The following is a 7,351-nucleotide window of genomic DNA, read 5'->3' as shown; positions in this document are numbered from 1 at the left end:
TCCTTCCTTCCTTCCTTCCTCTGGGTTCTATCATCCAGGCTGGATTAGAGCTCCTAGGCTCAAGTGATCTTCCTGCCTCAGCCCTCCAAGTAGCTGGGACCATGCCCAGCTAATTTGTTAAAAAAATTTAGTAGAGAAGAGGTCTCTCTATATTGCCCAGGCTGGTCTTGACCTCCTGGCCTCAAGCAATCAAACAATCCTTCTGCCTTGGCCTCCCAAAGTGCTGGGATGACGGGCATGAACCACCATGCCTGGCAAAAAGTTTCTTTTTATTGTGTGTTTTTAGTTTGCCAAGTGATTACTTTTATGATTAAAACAATATAATTATACTTTATTTCTTGGTTTATGACAGTATCAATCCATTACTCACAAGAAAAATGATAATTTAGGTCATAATTTTCCTTCCTTTGTGCTATTCTCCCAATATGGTATAGGTATCTTTAGTTATTCTTTTAGTTACTTTTGAATTATACATAGTACACTTATAGCTCTAGTCCTTATTATGTGCATTTTAGTCACCATATTGATCTTTGGGTAGGATGCCTACCAAATCCCTCCATCTTTCCTCACTGACTTCCAACTCTCACCTTTGTTATATGTAACTGGCTGTCCCCTTGTCAAAGATATTAACATTTTGTTCCATCCTGAAACCAAAATCAAGTCTTAGGTGTTTTATTCAAAACTCTGGAGGTTGACTGTGAACCTGAAAATGAATAAACAGCCGCTCTTTTTATGGCCATGTAAATCTTGCTCACTCTAGGACCAAGGGTTGCATGTGAAGATTCTGTTTCTCTAGAGGTCTAATGTCAAGACCAAAAGGAATTTTATTTTCTTTTATATCATCAGTTGCCTAAAACTATGCCACATTTTAGTTTTCTTCATATCATGGAAACAAAATATTATTATTATTATTTTTAATCAGAAATATATAATGACTATGAAGTCAATAATGCTATTATGTTGATTTTTGTTATACAAAATGGTAATCTGAAAAACTGTAATCTGTATTTTTGTCACATATTTTTTGTATGGAGGGTTTATATGGTTTGGCCCAATGTTGGGGAGCAGTGGCTATAGAATGGAATCTATGTTCAGCAGGTGGGGTGCTTCTGGCCCTGCCCACCTCTGCAGCTTCACCTCCCATCACTACCTCTTTCTCACTATTTAAACAATGTGATACTGCTTGCAGTCTTCTCGGCACACATGCATACACACATGATTTTGAAAGAATGATGGATATAATCAATTCCATTTTGTAGCATAACTTGATGTGCAACTCATAAGGCTATTTTTTCTTTTTTGAGATGGAGTTTCACTCTTGTCACCCAGGCTGGAGTGCAACGGCGTGATCTCAGCTCACTGTAACCTCCTCCTCCCAGATGCAAATGATCCACGCACCTCAGCCTCCAAAAGTGTTGGATCACTTGAGGTTAGGAGTTCGAGACCAGCATAGCCAATATGGTGAAACCCTGTCTCTACTAAAAATACAAAAGCTAGCCGGGTGTGGTGGTGCACCCTTGTAATCCCAGCTACTCGGGGGTCTGAGGCAGGAGAACCCCTGGAACCCGGGAGGCAGAAGTTGCAGTGAGCCGAGATCACACCACTGCACTCCAGCCTGGGCGACAGAGTGAGACTCTGCCTCAAAAATAAATAAAATTAAATTAAAATAAATAAAACCTTGGGCTGGGCATGGTGGCTCATGCCTGTAATCCCAGCACTTTGGGAGACCGAGGTGGGCGGATCGCCTGAGATCAGGAGTTTGAGACCAGCCTGGCCAACATGGTGAAACCCCGTCTCTACTAAAAATACAAAAATTAGCTGGGTGTGGTGGCGCACGCCTGTAATCCCAGTTACTCAGGAGGCTGAGGCACAAGAATCGCTTGAATCTGGGAGGCGGAGGTTGCAGTGAGCCGATATCATGCCATTACACTCCAGCCTGGGCGACAAGAGCAAGACTTGGTCTCCAAAAACAAAAACAGAAACAAAACAACAAAAAAAAAAACCTGTTCTGCTCAGTAGTAAGTGGAAGATTTCCAGGTTTCTTGTTGTTCAATATAGAAAACAAGGAGACTTGCTGAAAATTGTTTTATTGCCCCTCTAAAATGTAAACCTTTAAGACTGTTAAAATTGTAAAATACGTTTAGATTGTTAGGAGACATCATAAAACATGACTGATGGAAGAGATTTAATGTTGACTGAAGACAGAACTCATTGTTACGCATTTTAGTTGTAACTGAACTTAAAATGAACTCGCTAGGATTTAAAAATACAATTTTTCCATCAAACTGAATCATTTTATTCCCAGATACTATAAATAGCCAGATTCCTTTTGGTTTTAAAGTCTGCCGCTGTGAGTTGCATTACTATTTTATTTTTCTGTTTTTGCAAAAGGAATAAATACATAATTGACATAATCCTCGTACATAAAAGTCACCATTTTAAAGGGTACAGTTCAGGCTGGGTGCGGTGGCTCATGCCTATAAGCCCAGCACTTTGGGAGGCCAAGGTGGGTGGATCTTTTGAGGTTAGGAGTTCGAGACTAGCCTGAGCAACATGGTGAAACTCAGTCTCTACTAGAAATACAAAAAATTAGTCGGGCGTGGTGGTGGGCACCTGTAGTCCCAGCTACTTGGGAGACTGAGGCAGGAGAATCATTTGAACTTGGGAGGCAGAGGTTGAAGTGAGCTGAGATTGCACCACTGCACTCCAGCCTGAGCAACAGAGTGAGACTCTGTCCCATAAAAAAAAAAAAAAGGAAGAAAGGAAAGAAAGAAAGAGGTACAATTCAGTGATCTTGAGTATGTTCACAAGGTTGTGCAACTATCACCACAGTAGAATTCCAGAATGTTTCATCACCCGCCAAAGAATCCTCACACCTATTATCAGTCACTCCCTTCTCTCCTCCCCTGGCAACCACTCATCTATTTCTGTCTCTGTGAATTTTCATATAAACAGATATTTCATATAAATGGAATCATACAATAGATGGTGTTTGTGTCTGACTTCTTTTGCTTAGCATGTTTTTGAGATTCATTCATGATGTAGCAAGTATCAGAACTCCATTCCTTCTTATTTGCTGAATGATATTCCATTGTATGGATAGACCACATCTCATTTATCCATTCATCAGATGATGAACATTTGGACCATTCCTACTTTTGGCTATGATAAATGATGCCTCTCTGACCATTCATGTATGAGTGTTTGCGTGGACACATGTATTAGTTCCCTATGGCTGCCATGATAAAGCACCATACACTGAGCGGCTTTAATAAGAGAAATTGATCATTTCACGATTTGAGAGGCTAGAAGTCTGAGACCAAGATTTTAGCAGAGTAGGTTCCTTCTGATGCTGGGAGGGAGAATCTGATCCATGCCTCTCCCCTAGCTGTTGGTGGTTGCTGGCACCCTTGGGGTTCCTTGGCTTGTAGATGTATCACCCCCATCTCTGCCTTTGTGTTCCCAGGCCATTCTCTCTGTGTGCTGTCTCTGTGTTCAAACTCTCCCATTTTATGATGACATCAGTTACAATGGATAAGACTCCCACTCCAGTGTAACTTCATTTTTTTTTTTTTTTTTCCTGAGACGGAGTCTTACTCTGTCGCCCAGGCTGGAGTGCGGTGGCGTGATCTCAGCTCACTGCAACCTCCACCTCCCAGGTTCAAGAGAGTCTCCTGCCTCAGCCTCTTGTATAGCTGGGATTACAGGTGCGTGCCACCACGCCCGGCTAATTTTTGTATTTTTAGTAGAGACGGGGTTTCACCATGTTGGTCAGGCTGGTCTCAAACTGCTGACCTCGTGATCCACCCACCTCGGCCTCCCAAAGTGCTGGGATTACAGGCGTGAGCCACCACATCTGGCCCCTTTTTTTTTTTTGTTTTACTTTTAATTGCATTTATTTTAATACTGAATTTACTCTCGTGCCATAAGTTTTTGTTTCTTCAGTTTCTTCTGGGATATCTTTTTCTTCAGGGCAACCTCCTCTTCTGGTTTAGGAACAATCTGTTCCTTTTCAGTAAGGATCATCTCAGTGTGGCAGGGAGAGCTCATGGATGGGTTAATCCAACCATGAGCTCTGTAGGTCCGGTGGCACATCTTAGGTGCTTTGTTCACTTGGATATGCTCAGCGACCAGAGAATCTACATCTAAACCCTTAAGTTCTGCATTGCTCTCTGCATTTTTAAGCATTTACAGCAAAAATTCAGCACTCTTTTTGGGCCACCAACCTTGTGTCCAGCCCCACTGCTTGGCCTGGGCATACCTGCCACCTCCACCATTGTAACATCGGAATGGTATGCACTATTTCTGTAAAGTAACATCTTTCAGATAGTTCGTGGTTTTCCATATAAGCATACCCTTGATGACCTGGGAAGTGTCATGAGTGTTCTTAAAGTGAAACAAAGATTTGAACCTCTTGATTTGCATGATTTTGTGGAGTTCTCTGGGTCAAGTGAATACTGAACCATTTTCACAGATTACCTCAGGCTACTTAGGGAAAGAGAAAGAGCTGACTTCGTCTTAACGAATTATATCTGCAATGCTCCTAATTCCAAATCAACTCACATTCTAAGGTACTAGGGGTTAGGTCTTCCACATATAAATTTTGATGGGCACACAATTCAACTTATAAAATTATGTTCTCAAATCTCCTGAGGTTATACCTAGGAGTGGAACAGCACATAATCTATGTTTACCCTTCGAGGAACTGACAAATTGTTTTCTACAGGGGCTACATGATTCTAAATTCCCACCAGCAACACATAAGTGTTCTGATGCCCCCACATCTTCACTAACACTTGCTACGGCCTTTCTTTTAAAAAAATTCTAAAGTATGAGAAACATACTGCCTACCTTTTTAATTTTAGGGATCTGGCTGGGCACTGTGGCTCACACCTGTAATCCCAGCGCTTTGGGAGGCCAAGACAGGTGGACCACCTGAGGTCAGGAGTTCAAGACCAGCCTGACCAACACAGTGAAACCCCATCTCTATTAAAAATATAAAATTAGCCGAGTGTGGTGCATGCCTCTAATCCCAGCTACTTGGGAGGCTGAGGCAGGAGAATCACTTGAATCCGGGAGGCAGAGGTTGCAGTGAGCCGGGAACATGCCACTGCACCTCCAGCTTGGGCAACAAGAGTGAAACTCTGTCTCAAAAAAAAATTTTTTTTTGGCATCCTACTGAGTAGGAAGTGATATCTTGTGGTTTTGATTTGCATTTCCCGAATGACCAATGATGCTGAGTCTCTATTCATGTGCTCATTGGTCATTTGCATATCTTCTGTGTAGACATGTCTATTAAAATCATTTGCCCATTTAAAAAATTAGATTGTCACTGGGCACAGTGGCTCATGCCTGTAATCCCAGCACTTTGGGAGGTCGAGGCGGGTGGATCATAAGGCCAAGAGATTGAGACCATCCTGGCCAACATAGTGAAACCTTGTCTCTACTAAAAATACAAAAATTAGCTGGGCGTGGTGGTGTGCGCCTGTAATCCCAGCTATTCAGGAGGCTAAGGCAGGAGAATCACTTGAACCCGGGAGGGGAAGGTTACAGTTAGCCGAGATCATGCCACTGCACTCCAGCCTGGCGACAGAGTGAGACTGTTTAAAAAAAAAAACAAAATTAGGTTGTCTTTTTATTGTTGAGTTGTAAGAGTTATTTATATATTCTGGATACTACACTTTCATCAGGTGTATGATTTGCAAATACTCTCTCCCATTCTGTGTTTTTTTTTCCCCCCACCTTCTTGATAGTGTCTTTAGATGCACAAAAGTTTTAAATTTTTATTAAGTCCAATTTTTTTTTTTTGTTTCTTTTTTTGCCCAGGTGTGGTAGTACTCTAGCCTGGGTAAGAGAGTAAGATCCTGTATCAAAAAATAAAAATTAAATTAAAATTAAAAAAAAATTTAGGGCAAGTGCAGTGACTCACACCTGTAATCCCAGCACTTTGGGAGGCTGAGATTGTGGATCACCTGAGGTCAGGAGTTTGAGACCAGCCTGGCCAACATGGTGAAACCCCATTTCCACTAAAAATTAAAAAAAGTAGCTGGGCATGGTGATGGGTGCCTGTAATCCCAGCTACTCGGGAGGCTGAGGCAGGAGAATCGCTTGAACCTGGGAGGTAGAGGTTGCGGTGAGCCAAGATCATGCCATTGCACTCCAGCCTGGGCAACAAGAGTAAAACTCTATCTCAAAAAAAAAAAAAAAAAAAAAAAAAAGGGAGAAAAGGGGGGGAAAAAAGTTTCCAAATAAAGAATACCCTTCAAATGATGTTCCAATAATGTCTGAAAAGGGAGCAGTAGTTTCATAATTGTCTGTCCACATAACTTTCAGGATCCCAGATGGGCTGAGACACCAATTATTTTGCTTTTCTCACTATGTGTAAATAACAACTTTTCATACTTTTTATGGTCTCTCTTGAGAGAGAGAATTTCATGGATTATCTTTGAGCATTATTGATCTCTTTCCCATCTGGGAATATTTTTGTCTCTGTGACAGTGTTTAAGAAAACAAAGAATAGATACACTGCAATATAGTTGTTTGCTATGTTTATCTTTTGCGTCCCCAGCTAGATTAAAAACTAGGCCAGGTGCGGTGGCTCACGCCTGTAATCCCAGCACTTTGGGAGGCCAAGGCGGGTGGATCACCTGAGGTGGGGAGTTCAAGACCAGTCTGACCAACACGGAGAAACCCTGTCTCTACTAAAAATACAAAATTAGCCTGGCATGGCGGTGCATGCCTGTAATCCCAACTACTCTGGAGGCTGAGGCAGGAGAATTGCTTGAACCTGGGAGGCGGAGGTTGCAGTGAGCCAGGATCGCGCCATTGCACTGTAGCTGGGCAACAAGAGTGAAACTCTGTCTGAAACAAAAAAAAAAAACAACCCAGAAACAAAAAACTCCTTAGGCCAGGAACATGTCAGATCCTCCTCTAAAGCTTCCATAGGAGCTACAGAGCCAGCACTTGGCAAACATTAATGACCTTGATGTACTACTACACAGCTGTTCTCTGTTTTGTTTTGTTTTGTTTTGTTTTGAGGCAGAGTCTCACTCTTTTGCCCAGGCTGGAGTGAAGTGGCACCGGTCTTAACTGACTGCAACCTCCGTCCCCAGGTTCAAGCGATTCTCCTGCCTCAGGCTCCGGAGTAGCTGGAATTATAGGCATCGGCCACCATGCCCGGCTAAGCTTTGTATTTTAGTAGAGATGGGGTTTTGCCATGTTAGCCAGGCTGGTCTCGAATTCCTGACCTCAGGCCATCCAACCACCTTGGCCTCCCAAAGTGCTGGGATTACAGGTGTGAGCCACGGCGCCCGGCCCTCTCTGGCTATTTTTACGTTCTGGCAAAAGCTTG

At 42.6% G+C, this 7,351-nt stretch overlaps 1 pseudogene; it reads right to left on the bottom strand.

Moving 5' to 3' along the window:
* Positions 1 to 3,912: 3,912 nt before the first annotated feature.
* Positions 3,913 to 4,466, bottom strand: LOC112621092 (annotated as a pseudogene).
* Positions 4,467 to 7,351: the final 2,885 nt, after the last annotated feature.

This window comes from Theropithecus gelada, chromosome 3, assembly GCF_003255815.1.
Source record: "Theropithecus gelada isolate Dixy chromosome 3, Tgel_1.0, whole genome shotgun sequence".
NCBI classification, from domain to species: domain Eukaryota; kingdom Metazoa; phylum Chordata; class Mammalia; order Primates; family Cercopithecidae; genus Theropithecus; species Theropithecus gelada.
The sequence above is the reverse complement of the archived record's forward strand: the minus strand, read 5'-3'. Positions and strand labels throughout refer to the sequence as shown.